A 14,673-nucleotide genomic window follows, 5' to 3' on the forward strand; every position below is an offset into this window, starting at 1 on the left:
TCCATTTGCACTGCAGGTGGCATTCTTTAAAGAGTATGAAGGCCTGTTCTTGACTTTTATTTGAACAAATAAATTGCCCAGGCTGGCACTAGATACTGTATACAGACCAACTGTGGAAGGAGGTACATACAGCACTTCCCAACTTAAAGGAATATTACTATGCAAACTTTACACATAACACTTAGAGATTTATTTGCTGTTCCGGTCAGTCTAGTACAGATAACTTTTTCATGATAAGATTTTTACAAGATTACAAAATACTACATTTATTATGTCTGGTAAAAAAAACATAAGAAAGTACAATATCAGGTACTGCAATGGGTATTAAAACAAAAGGCACAAATATTCAAGTACCACAATATATCTCTGATTAATGGTTCCAGGCGTTTCAGGCATATATATGAAGGGTACCAACGCTTGGTCAAGCAAAACCTTATACAGAAATGGGAAAGGAATGGATATTCCACGGTTGCTGATTTTATTAATCCAGATGTCTGGAAAAATTGGAATGATATCGAACACTCTATTAGGTATTTAAAACACACACTGCAATGGCCCTTACTGCAGTGCAGTGCTTTCCACGCCACTGGAGTCAAGCTATCCAGGCTGATGAGAGGTGAAACCCCGAAACTGGTCCTAGGATGCTTGTTTCCAGTCCAGGGAGGACCAGGCCTGGCAGCTTGGGCTGGATTGTTCCCATTGGGGGCAGGGTCAAGACTGATTTGCATATGGCTGGGCCCAAACTGGAATAACATAACATAACATAACAGCTGTATTTACAAAGCGCATGTTCACCCCAGCAACGGGGCATCATGGCACTGAAATAACAGATGTATATTGTTAACCAACTCATTTTATCGACCTCAAAGGGATGAAAGACTGAGTGGACCCGTGGCATGGTGAGCAAAAAACACAAAGGATTTCAGCCCAGATCTCTGTACTGGGGTTAATGTATTACATTGTTCTGCATTTGGTCCATCAATTGTTCTTTTTGCATTCGTAACCCCGAGTGGGACGTGTATGCCCAGACCTGGGTCTTGTGCTCTCCATGCCACTGGAGTCAGGCTATCCTGGCTAATGAGGGGTGAAACCCCGAAACTGGTCCTAGGATGCTTGTTTGCAGTCCAGGAAGGACCTAGCCTGGCAGTTCGGGCTGGACTGTTCCCGTTGAGCACAGGGTCAAGGCTGATTTGCACATGGCTGAGTCCAAACTTGAATGGCATGGTGAGCAAAAAAATTATGGATTTAGGCCCATATCTCTATACTGGGGTGAATGTTTGACATTGCTCTGCATTCTATCAATCAATTGTTCTTTTTCTCTTTCTCCAAATTAGACACTTTACAAAAAAGTAGATCTAACTATGCTGCAAAATTTGAACTCACTGAGCAACTGACTGAATCAACTGCGCGTGGATCAATTAGTGTTTGGATATCCATTCTTAGAGAAAACATTAATAGTAGAACATTTGAAAAGGCTCAGGATGAATAGCAAACTAAAGAGAACTTTCAGCTTTCGATGGGTGTTTGGAATAAGATCAACAAGTTTAATACCACATTACTAAAAGAGGCTAATTTTAGTAGAAAGCAATTCTATGCCAAATGGCTTTTATATAGTACTCCAGCCTTTTTTGCATAAGGTATGCCCTCAGATACCAGATAAATGCTTTCGAAGCGCAGTGGAAGGTGGGGGATAATTGAAAGTATAATGTCAGGGACTGCCCAAAAATAAAACAATGTTGGGATAATCTCAAGAAATACTGTAAGCACAATGTAGATACAGGGGGAGATATAGACATCAACATTGCTATTATAGGACACTCCCCGAATATTATAACCAGCCATTTCTAAGAGAATTGTTTATTTATGATTGCCTTAGTAGCTAGGTATTTGATATTGCTGAATTAGCGGAGTGAAAGTACTCCAACTTTTCAGCAATGGTTGAACAAAATGTGTAGAGTTCAGGACTCTCCCCTTTAAGGTCAGGCTGCTACACCAAGTATAACTAAATATGGGAATTCCTTTGATGTTCACCCGGGAGAAAGGAGTCGTAAAATATAAAGTATTAGGCTTGGAAAGCTAGATGGCCACAGAGGAAAGTGCAATAGTAAATTCTGATAAGAATATGGGAATGTTTACTGTTAACTCAAAAAGCAATGTGTCACCTTCATTTGTTCATTTTTTTAATGTATGATCAGTATAATGCAGTGTTGTGATTGCTCTGAGTTCCGTGGGTCAGCGTCCCGACAGGCAACAGGAGCCTGGGCATGTTATCCACCCAGACAGTAAAGCAGCCTGGGTGGAGAGGATGCAAAGTGCGCATGAATGTTTGGCAGAGCCAAGACGGCTGGCCATTAATTCATGCGCACGTACAAAGTATGCTTTTATTTTATTTATTTTAAGAGTTTTCTATAGCGCTGGCTAGACCCATGAGGTATCAGAGCGCTTTACATGGAAAGATAATATGAGGCAAGATAATATGAGGAAAACAAGGCATACAAGTAGATAAAAAGATAGTGAAACAACATGAGAGATATACAAATCATGAATAAATATATATATATATATAAGGTGCAAAGCTAAACAGTTCAAGTAATTAGGAAGGTGGTGTTCGGAATGAGGGCAAATAGTTACAGAGCAAAATAGAACATGGAGCTATTGGAGACCTGGTGTAACGGTCACAGGTTATGACCCCCAATACTCATTTGGCCAAACATGCCATACACGTAGATAAAAGAATGATGAAAACAAACTGCGAGATGTATAAATCAAATAGATTAATAGGGGCAAGAAATGTACACATTTGGTAGTATGTAAGAGGAAGTTCAGGAGAAGGATAACATATTACTGATAAATGGTGAAAATTGGAGATTTAAGTGTAGGTCCCAGGTTATGATCCCCAGTAATGGTTGAGGAGGTGATTTTTTACGTCGTTTTTGAGACTGCAATATGAGGGGTTACAGCGCAGGCTTATTGGGAGGGAGTTCCAAATGATAGGGGCATTTCCAGAGAAGGAGCGTGATTGTGTGGCTTTCTTTTTATGCAGTGGTGGGATTAGAAGGAGGGTGTTGGTACTTTTTAGAGTTCGAGTGGTGCCTGCAATGAGGAGTTTCTTGGAGAGGTACTCAGGAGTGTTTTGGTGGAGGATTTTATGAGTGATGCAGGCAGTTTTGTAGGCAGATCTACCTTCAATAGGGAGCCATTTAAGTGATTTGAGAGCTGGGGAGATATGTTCGTAGCGTTTGCAGTCTGTGATGAGCCTGGCTGCAAGGTTGAGCACAGCTTTGATTGGAGCAAGGTGGTTTTTGGGGATTCCGTTGAGAATGGCGCTGCCATAATCAATACATGAGAGGACAAGTGATTGAACTATGTATGTATGTATGTATGTATGTAATGTATGTATGTATGTATGTATGGAATACTTATATAGCGCGTACTGTCACCCAAAGGGTATCCTGGTGCTTTGACTCCAAAATCGCAACACAAGAAGAGGAAGATCAAACAGCCCTAGGAAAGAGGTGAGCCTTCAGACCCTTTTTGAAATGAGACAACTCGTTTAAACAAGTTTAAAGTCATCGGTAGGTATAAAGGGTTTGATTTTCTTGAGGTGACGGAGAGTGCAGAGGGCTCCTTTAGCAGAGTTTTTGATGTGGGCGTTGAGGGTTAGGGTGTTGTCGATAGAAATACCAAGAGATTTGACGGAGTTTGACAGGGTGAGTGAGCAGTTGAGTGCGTTAAGGTCAGAAATACAGGATTGCACAGGGAGAGGGCTATTTTTAGGGGAGAATAGAATACTTTTCAGTTTTGTTAGGGTTAAGTTTAAGATGATTAGAATGGAACCAGGTTTGGATCTTGGTGAGGGTGTTGTTCAGGTGTATGATGTCAGCATAATTTTTAATCTTGTAATAGATTTGGGTGTCGTCGGCATAGAGGTGGTAGCTGATGCCTGCTTGTTTAAGAATGATTGTGAGGGGTTCCATGAAGAGGGCAAAGAGGGAGGGAGAGAGAATAGATCCTTGGGGGACTCCAAGGGAGACTGGAGTGGTATTAGAAAGACAGTTTTGAACTTGTATTTGCTGAGTTCGATGTTGTAGGTAGGAGACAAACCATTTGTAGGCAGTGCCATTAAGGCCAAAGCGGGTCTTAAGCACATTAAGTAGGGCTGAATGGTTGACTGTATCGAACGCAGCAGAGAGATCAAGGAGGATAAGAAGGCAGGACTCGCCTTTATCAAGTGAGTGGTTGATGTCATCAATGACATTGATCATTGCCGTTTCAGTGCTGCAGCCTTTCCTAAAGCCTGATTGAAAGGGGTCGAGGAGGTTAAAGTTTATCTAGTTGTAATAGGACGCATTTTTCAAGGACTTTAGAGAGAAGTGGGAGGTTAGTGATGGGGAGGAGATTGTTTTGGTCATTTGGGTCAACTTTGGGGTTCTTTATTATGGGGGAGATTTGTCTAAGTTGAAGGGAGATGGGGACACAGCCAGTGGAGAGGTAAGTGTTGATGATTGTGGTCCAGTATGGGGCGATGATATGCTTGGCTGATTGGCTGCCCTGGCATATACGTCACAGGAGACACGCCCCCACTGAGACTCGCAAGCCCGGCATTTAATGGCGACTGGGTTACAGCGCTCTACCGGCTGTTCCGCGTGTCTTTACACGCCTGAGTGTGTGGGGGTAGGTTACTAATGGCGCCGACCTCTCGTCGCTAAGGGAGTTACCGCTAGCGCACGCCCCACCTGAACCAGCCGCGCAGATTGACACGGGGTTTTGCAATGGTCTGACGGTGTGGCAGTACTTTTAGCTTGCTCCAGTCATAGACCGACCAGGTTGTATAAATCATACTCCTGAGCTCACCTTTGGGCACCCAATGAGTTTATGAGCACTATCTGGTCCTGAAGAATTGCCTTTAGGGCATGAAACATGTTGACCATGTCTGAGGGTTGAAATGAGGCCATACTAATGGTTATTTTGGTCCTCAATACCCCTCTTTGCATGTTTTAACAAAGTGGCTAGCCACACGAATAAAGGTTACCTTGTGGACTACCCAACTTTTTTTAAAATTCACATTTTGCTCACTACCTCACTTTTCTATGTACCTCATACGCTAGAAAAACACGGCAAGGAACAAAAGATCTCCGTAAAAGAGTAACACGCGTTGTTACCCGTCAGGCATTGCAGCGCCGGCTTGACGTAGGAGCAGGAAGCCGATGATGCAAACAACATCACAAAAGGCTGAATGAGACATGTCATCCAGCCCATTAGTTGTGTGAGGCTTCTTAGTTCCGACAAGGAACTTGCTGACTTCCCAAACTCCCTTTTCCTCCACTACTTCTTCCGAGAGAGAGACTCTATTACAGACTTAATTCTAGGGGAACTTTGTACAACCTCTTTTGCTACATGCTTAAGGGCAGGGACAAGGTTAGAAGGTAAGGGGTCTTTTGTATGAGAGGACAGTTTAAGATTACCAATTCTTTTAAGGACTTCAAGCTCAGGCATAGGGAGGAAGTTGATCAGGGAAGCATTGTTCTTTAGTTGTCAGTTAGGGGATTTGGGTTCCGGAGATGAGGTCAAGCCTAGGTGTTGGGGGTTTTTGGGAGGTGAGGAGGTAGGCAGGTGAGGAGAGTCTCTGGGGAGAGGTAGAATAGTGGGCAAGGGAGAGAAGGGGTCAACTGGTCGAGGGGATGTGAAGAGGGCATTGGAGGTGAGGGCAGGAAAGCATTGGGAGTGAGAGGGGAGCTTCATGGGAAGAAAGGATTGGTCAATTTTGGCTATCTTTTCTAAGAAAAAATTGGAAATTTCTTCACACCTGGCTGAGAAGGAGATCAAGATTGTAGGTGCGGGGGAAGTTTAGTTTCGAATGATTTTGAAGAGTTCTCTGGGTCTGTTTTTGGCACGGTCAAGTTGAGTGTGGAAGAAGGATGCCTTTTCCTTGAAGATGTGTTTATTGTAGGTGGATCTAGCACGTCTGAGGAGTGCAAGATGGGAGGGGGATGGACGGTGTCTCCAGGTTCTTTCCGACAGTCTGAGTGACTGTCTTCGTTATTAAGCTCGGTATTAAACCAGGAGTTGGAGGGGGTGTTCCTTAGGTATTTGAGTTTTGGCGGGGCCAGTTGGTCAAGGATACTGGTGACAGTATTGTTAAAGTGTTCCGTGAGCTCATTTGCATTTTGTGAGGGAGGAATGAGAAGAAGTTGAGCTTGGAGTTTAGACTCAAGAACACCCTGGGGAATACGTTTTAGATTTCTGGTCAGTTTCTTTGGTCTGTTTATTTTGGAGGTGGTGAGATTCACCGTGGTGGCAATGGTGAACAGAATAAGGTGATGGTCAGTCCTGTCGATGGGGACAATGTTGGTCATGGAGTCCAGATCTTCGTTAGAGAGAATGGCGTCAAGGATGGCTTCTTTAGTGTGTGTCGTGGACAGACATAGTTGTTTGAGTTCATTGACCTCAAGTAGATTAGTGAGGAGGGCGATTGTGGGGTCATTGGTGTCATTCCAATGGAGGTTCAAGTCCCCAAGGAAAAATTTTGGGGAGTTGGATAGTGAAGATTGAGTCATGAGCTCAGATAAGTCCTCAATGAAGTGCTGGGGGGGACCAGGGGGGCGATAAATGTTGTGAAGACGAATAGGCTGGGAATTTTGAGTTATCAGTTCAGCTTCTAGGTATTCACAAGAGGAGTATCCAGAGTTATTGACAAGGGAGAACTGAAGTTCATTTTTAAAAATAATGGCTAGACCACCCCCAGTAGGTCAAGTATGCTTGTTGAGTGGTCATTGAGCCAGGTTTCAGTGAGGAATGCAATGTCAATTGATTCACTAAGGATAGTTTCTGACATTTCTGTGGCGTGTTGGACTGCAGAACGACAGTTGACAAGCATACATGTAAGTGGTGTGGGGTTGCATATGGTGGGTGTAGAAGTGTTGATTAATGTGAGTTGTGGCTGTGGTCTAGGGTACGTGGAGGAAGAGGGGGTTCTGTTTGTCCCAAGGATAACAGGGATGTGGGAGTAGGGGGTGGAGGATTTGTGGTTGATAAATTTAGACGGTAAGAGTTGCATAGGTCGGAGAGGTCAGAAGGGGAGAGATGGTACGAGGTGCGGTACGGTTTATGTAACCGGCTGCAGAGAGGGGTTGTTCTCCATTTATTTTGTTTGGTGTTAGGGATTTTTGGGGGGGGGGTTTATGGGTGGATGAAACAGGGGGTACTGAATGGGGCTGGACGGAGGGAACGGAAATATCTGGGGGTAGGGAGAAATCTGCATTGGTTGCAGTCAGTGGCCTAATGTGAGAGGGGGGAAAAATGGTTGCGGTCGGTAGCCTAATGTGTGCTGGAAATATGGTAGAGGATGTAGAGTGGGGGATGTCAGAGCTGTAAGGTGTGAGGGGTTGGGCGAGTTTAGACAGGAGATTAAGTACTTCAGGGGAAGAGGTCAGAGGGGATAAAAGAGCATAGAGTGTGTGGAGAGCGGATATGTTGGGGTGTAGGGGTTGAGTATTTATTAGGGGTTGGGATAAAGGATTAGGAGGTGGAGATTGGGGCGCATGGAGGGGCAGGATAGGAGGGATGGGGAGGAGGAGAGGGTGTTCAGGATGGGTAAGTGGTGGGTGGTGAGTAGTAGTGTTTGGGGATTGAGGGAAAAAGACAGTGGAGTATGTGAGAGTTTGGGGGGAGAGGATTTGGGGGTCATGGAGAGGAGGGATCATGGGAGGGGAATGATATATAGGGGGCAGGGATTAGGGGCTGCCATGTTTTGTAGGGTGGTCCGAGAAGTGTGAGTTCCGGGAGTTAGGGGGAGAGAGGGGATTTGGAAGGGGATGGGAAATAGATAAGGGTGGTTGGGGGGTGTCGTTTGCTGTAGAGAGGTCCAGGGAGGGTAATGATGAAGTCAATTGTTGGAGGATAGTGTTTGCTGGATGGTTTAGAGTGGAAGTGGAGCTAGGGGGAGGGGGGGTTGAGAGATTGGAGGGGCGTTATTCAGTTGAGGAAAGGTATTGATAGGCGCAGAGTGGTCAAGGAGGAGGGACATAATGCTGAAGTGGTGTTCAAAGATGGAAAGGTGAGAAGCTGTGGCTTGTATGAGGATGTTACCCGTTTTGAAGATGGAGATATCAATATCGCCCTGAAAAACTGGGGAAGGAGTGGTGGATAATTTGAATCCATAAGGTATTTTAGTGGATTTAGAGATTGGGAGGTGTTGCAGGAAGAGGCTTTTCCATTTGGAAGGGCGTTTGGAGTAAAAGATGTAGTTGGTTATAATGGGGGAGGAGAGGCTGCGGTAGTTATCAACAATGAGTTTTTCAGGGTTGCGGATAAGGAGTTTATGTTTGAAATTTTCTTTGCATGTTTGGAGAGACTGTGGGTAGAGAATGGTCCATGAGTTGGAGAAAGTAGGGTCCAGGGGGTGAAAGTCACAGCTGTGAGGAGGCATGTTGGGAAGACATGGGTGGAGAGAGGTGGGAAGGAGGTTGAGGAAATGGGGAGTGGAGCAGGAGAGAATAGGTAAAGCAGATTAGATAGACAAATTATAACTACAACATGGAGCGAATCAGATATATATCACTGTAGCAAAACTTGCAATCAATGGAGTAACAGTCGGTAGGACAACAACAATGTTAGTGATGGCGTGGGATAAACAACGCTTCGAGATATTAAAATTAGAGATGGACTATCGGAGGAGAGAGTAATACATGAGTATATAACAATATTGTAACAATCGGTAAGATAACACCAATGCTTGAGATGGCGTGGAATGACAAAGATTAGAGATCACAAAATTAGTGATGGAATATTGGAGGAGAGAGGAATACAGGAGTATAGATATAGGAAGAGTTAGAGGGACACTTGAGAATTAGAGATATCAAGATTCAAGATGGAATATTGGAAGAGAGAGAGTAATACAAGAGCATAAAAGTAAAAGAGTTAGAGGGACATAAGGGTAAAAACAATGAGCTAAGAAGAATAATAAGCAGTGAAAAAGAATTGAGTAGGAAGATAGAGTCAGTAATCAATAGAAACTTTTAGAGAATGGAAATCCTGAAGGAGAGAGTAATACCGGAGCACATTTAAGCCAATTTAGAGAGACATATGGATGAATCAATGAGCAAAGCCGAATAAAAGCGATTAAAAAGTAAAAAGTAAGAGTAGGAGGATAGAGTCAGCTATTAATAGAAACAACAACAATATATGTAAACAATAAGGTTAGCAATAGGGTTACATTAGATTTATAATAAACAGATACATAACAGAGTACAGATACATCTGATACATCAGCGTTCAGTTGGGGATTCCCTCAGTCTTCAGTCTTTAGACAATCACTGTAAGGAAGTGTAGACAAAAAAGACATCGAAAACTGCACCTCCCAATTACCTATCGGATCAGTGGACACGTCCTGCGAAGTGCGATCAGTTAAATTTACTCGACCTGGTGAGTTGGCCAGAGAGTCACTTACAGTGTCACTTACCCAAGAGTCAGATGTCCTTAAACAAAACTTCTGACAGAGACCTGCGATGATCTCGTGAGCAAGGGGTGGCCATTTAAGGTGGAGGGCGGTAGGACCTTAATGGAGGGTTAAGCCGAGGAGATCCAGGGAGGAAGTGGCGGCCATCTTAGCAAAATTCTGCATCTAACTTGCAGGGGGTGGGGAGGAGATAAAAACCGGAACAGCCTCAAGTATCTTCGGGGAGCAGAGAGGCAGGAAAGAGTGGCATCGAGAAGCATCAGGCCACCATCGAGCCGGATGAGCCAAAAGGACGAGGTGGTAGGCCCCAGACTGGCAAGCAGCAGCCCCGAAACGAGTGGCACGGAGAGCATAGATACTTCAGGGCGACAGGACCCCCCCACCCCACACTTAGCATGCATCCCGCAAATAACACACTAGACACCAGTGTTACATTGGGAAGAAACTGTCGCAGGTTTATTTTATTACATACAACGTTATGTAATCATAGTGGGTTATCTTATGGGCAATCCAAGGGCAGGCCGCATTCTCGCCACCTGCCCGCCTGATGAGCCAGGCAGCACCGTGTCGAACCACCATGTGCTGCCCCTTATGGTAAACATAATACTCACGCCCCTTGCGGGGCGTACTAGGCAAACCCCTGGTTGCACAGGCCCACAACCGCCCGAAGGACGAATGGGGCGCCGACACGTGTTCCCGGAACCTCCCATGAGGCCCCAGGTCTTAGGCTCTGGCACCCCTATGTGCCCGCTGAGGTCCAGCGCTGAACTTCTCTGCTTCCGGATTGCCCTGTAACTCCGCCACAGCCCGGCCGGCGGCAACCGTCGCTGCCCGGGCCCCCCACTACTTAGCTCCTTCCTACCTGCAACCTTTGTCCTTATGTCTTGCAATTAACTTTCTCAGTTAGCATTGTCCCTAATACGGGATACTAACACGTTTTTATACTATTGGAGCTTAAACGTGCTTACGCACGGCCATCCCAATAGTAACCAAGAGGCACCGCCTTCGACCAGGACTTGACCGTAAAGTCTAACCGATTATTAGTGCATTGTGAGCATCCAATAAAAAGGGGGGGCATACTGTTGGAAGTTCTATTATGAGAGAAAGCACTTCGCTATTACTGCCAGAAACATGTAGGGTAAGCTGAAGACCCGCTGTCCCAGCTGCTCCATCTCTCAGAAACTAACATAAGTATAAAGATGGAAGAGTGGTAAATAACCTGACTTTCAGAAAGAAAATATTCTTATTTCTGCAGCGCCTTCAAAATGGCAAGTTGGCCGACTGGAGCTGGACTTTACGTTAGGGTGACATTGCCCTCATACTCCTTAGTCCATGAGATAATAGGCTCACTGCACACCGATCACCTCGCACTTCTGGCCTCCAGCCTTACCACTGCATCGCGAACCGAACTGTGCCCCTCACTATAGTTTAAGAAGAACACATCTTCTGAAATATGAAGACAATGCAGAGCGTGTATCCTGGAGTTCTGAGTGCCATTTTCCCCATTAAACTCTTTGTACCTTATTGCATAATGTGCCGTGTTTACAAGAGCTCGTACGCTCCCCACACGACCGAGGTCAGGCTACTTGTACAGTACGGGCACTACATGGAATGCTAACAGCTGACTGAACCTCAGTTGAGGCACCCATAAACTGGAAATTGGGAATGCCCAAGTTCTAAAATACCCTGTCGCCACACCGCTCCACACCTCTTCGCAGAACAGCACACCTGGTTGCTTACAACACAAAAAACTCGCCTGCTGGCCTGGCTAAGGCGCAGTGGATGACATACTGCGACCTGTAGCCCGCCCTTGGAAGTTAACATGAATTGGCAAGGGTCAGGGTAGGGATGTGCTGCCCCCACAAAGAGCCGGAGAATGGCGGACACCCATGCCGGTACCAATAAAACCACACATTATAAGTGGGGTGTGTGCGCAGAGCACACAAGAAATACTGTATGTTATGAATATACATCGTTATAGGCCATATTCTCATAACATGCCGGACACGTAGGTCGGTTGTAACCTGAAGTGCCAGGTGGTTCCTAGTTGTGACTTCGTGAAAGACATGGGGGGCCACCATAATAACCTTGCTGCTCCGTAAGGGAACTCCTAAAAGAGCGGTGATGGTCTGGCCCTTGGGGGGGATAGGACAAAACTAGAAGTAAAAGACCTCCTTACCTTGGCTTAGGGGGTGAGCCCAGTCTGCTGTACTCAGAGAGCTGTCCTACGAGCTGCACAGGAGCTCTCAGAACATCCCTAGAAGATTCACAAGTTAGAAACCCAGTGATGCCACAGCTGGCATTACAGTCCTCACAGGCTATAGCATATCTTCCAGCCAGAACTGTGTAAACGACTCATAATCATTATAACGAATACCAGTGTCCAGAACTAGAGCAGACCCAGAATGTATCGTGAGGAACCAGACACTGCTCCTGTCCTCCTGATACCTGCCAGGTCCCTATAAGTGTGGGTGGGGGGGGGGGGGGTCAGCTGTTGACCCCTGGCAGCTGCTAAGGTCATGTTTTAGCTCAAAACCTGGTGGAGTTCACCCGCTCGAACTAGTGGTGCCTGGTACCATCACTAGTCAGTGCGTTGCCCGAGCTGAGCCAACAGGGTGCAACGGCGAAATGCAAGTTGAGTTAACCCGAGGTAATGCCCACCTTACATTATGAAGGTGTATAGTGTAACGCTCTGCAGGGGATAGTGTCTGAACCAGAGAGCCAGTGAAATTAGTGACTTCAGTATATTTAGTGCTGTGAAGCACCCCGCCTGTGGCAGGAAGCACAGGGAGCATGTAGGCAAAATAAAACTTGCAAACCCCCTGCATATACTGGTTGCTACGATGTGGAAACTCATTGAGATAACACAGCTTTTGAAGATAAATTTGTTAAAACTCAGGCACAAGGTCGTGTAAATTATTATAAGTTCATGACTGTCTTAATATAAGCATACACTGCCCCAGAGAGCTCATAACTCCCTTGCAACAACTCTCACACAATGCTGGTCCTCGACTATACTACATTTGTAGATTAGCATGTGGTGCACAAAGGCATAAGATGGTTAGAGTGTGGACTAAAGCACACCTAATCAGACATTTCAGTCAAAATCCTTTTGCTCCTAAGCACACCTAAACGATTCAAACGAGCCATCTTTGTGAAACAACCTGAAAAGAGCACCGAAATACTACCCTTGTGCCTTCAGGCAGCTGGGTGTTCTGGCTGTCAATTCTAGACTACAGGCTATGGCAACTCCTCTGAGTGCCTTTACGCAGCGTTAAGATGCATGGACGCTATCAGCGAGAGCATATTATTGCTGACCACTTTGGAAAATTCCAAGTGAATGTAAAAATTGACGAAAAAGTGTATTATTGATCTCTAGTCACCATGCTAATCAATAACACTATTGGTTTTGACGCCCCCTTTCTATCAGACTCTTGATGTAAAATAACATTTCTAAAATTGAAGCAGCCTCCGAGCAACACGGGCGACTGAACCGCCCAAACACATTCCCGTCTGTTTAACATACATGGTACATGGCAGTGCCAGGGGCAGAGCGCACGGCGGCTTACATCACTCTGATACTGATATTACAGCAACCTCTCAAACCTGAAAGTGACCTGAATCACGTGCACTTCCGCTTGTGCATTCCGTGCCGGTGCAAACACCCGGAAGCGTGGCAGTTCTGACGCGCGTGTCAGATGTTTAGGACACGAGGCGACAGGCATCCTTTGAGCAGTCATTCGCATTCTTTCTCAGCACCGCTGCTGCATCCTACATTCCATTGGGATGCCAACCTTACAGTTGCTCTATTTAACAAGGTCATAAGCAGATTAATCATTGTTGATTTTTGGCTGCTACATTAGATTGTATGGATAATGCTCCATGACAGCCAAGTCCCCTCCTCGTGTTCCGATCAGCGTTCTGAGCCGTTTCGGGAAATCTCAATAAATGCATGAGTAAGAGAGGGTCATTTATTCTGAAAGGGCAGAAACCTAAACTAATACGAGGAAAGTCTAAATCAGTGAGCAAACCGGAGTAGTCGCTTTTTGCATTAATCTGTGATGCAGCTAAATCATAACATCTCAAAGTTTAACATACAAGAACTGTGGCGGCTAGCCAAGAGATGGTCACTGAAAATACATGATAACAATGACGGAGTCGGTTCATGTGTCCGCATTTTATACTGGTAGCCCTACTGCACCTCTGGAATAAAGATAGGAACGCCAACCCTGAAGGAAGGGGAGAGCCATGCAGCGCTCACTGCCCTCCCCCAGCACATTCAACATCTCCGAGCACCCGAACTAGTAATTAGCCCAAGCAAACGCACAAAACCGTAACAGCGCATGCTTCAGCATAACCTCAGTGACACCTACTATAAATGGCCAACTAATGGACAAAACCCTGTCCTGTCTCAAAACGCCACTAGTGTTTCTGGCAGCCTCGCAGCCGCCCGGACCTCCACAACCGGCCCAAAAGACACAAACTTGAAATACGCTGGGGCTAAAGGGACCCACGATGCAGTGCGGCCAAGGGGATGTTGTGTTTGTAGTTCTAGTGTCACTACAGGACATCCCATCCTCGTGCTAGCTTTCTATAATAAAGGAATTTACTACGTAAATCGAGTGATCCTTTACAACCGGGGATACGCTCATGCCTGCCCGAGAGAGTGAAGAGGGGGCGGAGCGTGGGGACCCGCTGAGGCGTAGTGAAGTAGGGCCACCTACCACACAAAGCCCCTTCGATGCCCTTAGTTGCATTCGCATGAATCCCCGATAGCGAGCAGCCCTGCCCGCTCCTAGGGTATATGTAATTTATGAACTCTGAGCAGGGCCACAGACGGCCCAAAATTAATTAAGCCACACGCGCACCGCCAAAATTGTAACACGCTGCGCTTCCTGCCAAAGGTCTCATGCAAATGGAGGAGCACAACTGTTTGAAGCTGCTTCAAACCAGCTAAGCTGGCACACACTTGCGCCCGAGGTGACACAAACTAGAGGAGAAGAGGCCGCCCTAAACACCGCTACTGCCAACGCATAAGAAATGCGTTACTTACCTGTAACAGCAGTTATCCAGTATTGGTGTCTTTCATAGATTCACATGCCTGAATCATTCCCCGTCGTCGAGACGGGAGCCTCCGGTAAATAAAAAAGTAATGTCCTATAGACATACATAGAGAAAATAGGCTCTAGGGTCTCCCCTTAGTGGCCTTTCCTTGT

This window comes from Lissotriton helveticus, chromosome 4_2 (genome assembly GCF_964261635.1).
Source record: "Lissotriton helveticus chromosome 4_2, aLisHel1.1, whole genome shotgun sequence".
Lineage (NCBI taxonomy): Eukaryota > Metazoa > Chordata > Amphibia > Caudata > Salamandridae > Lissotriton > Lissotriton helveticus.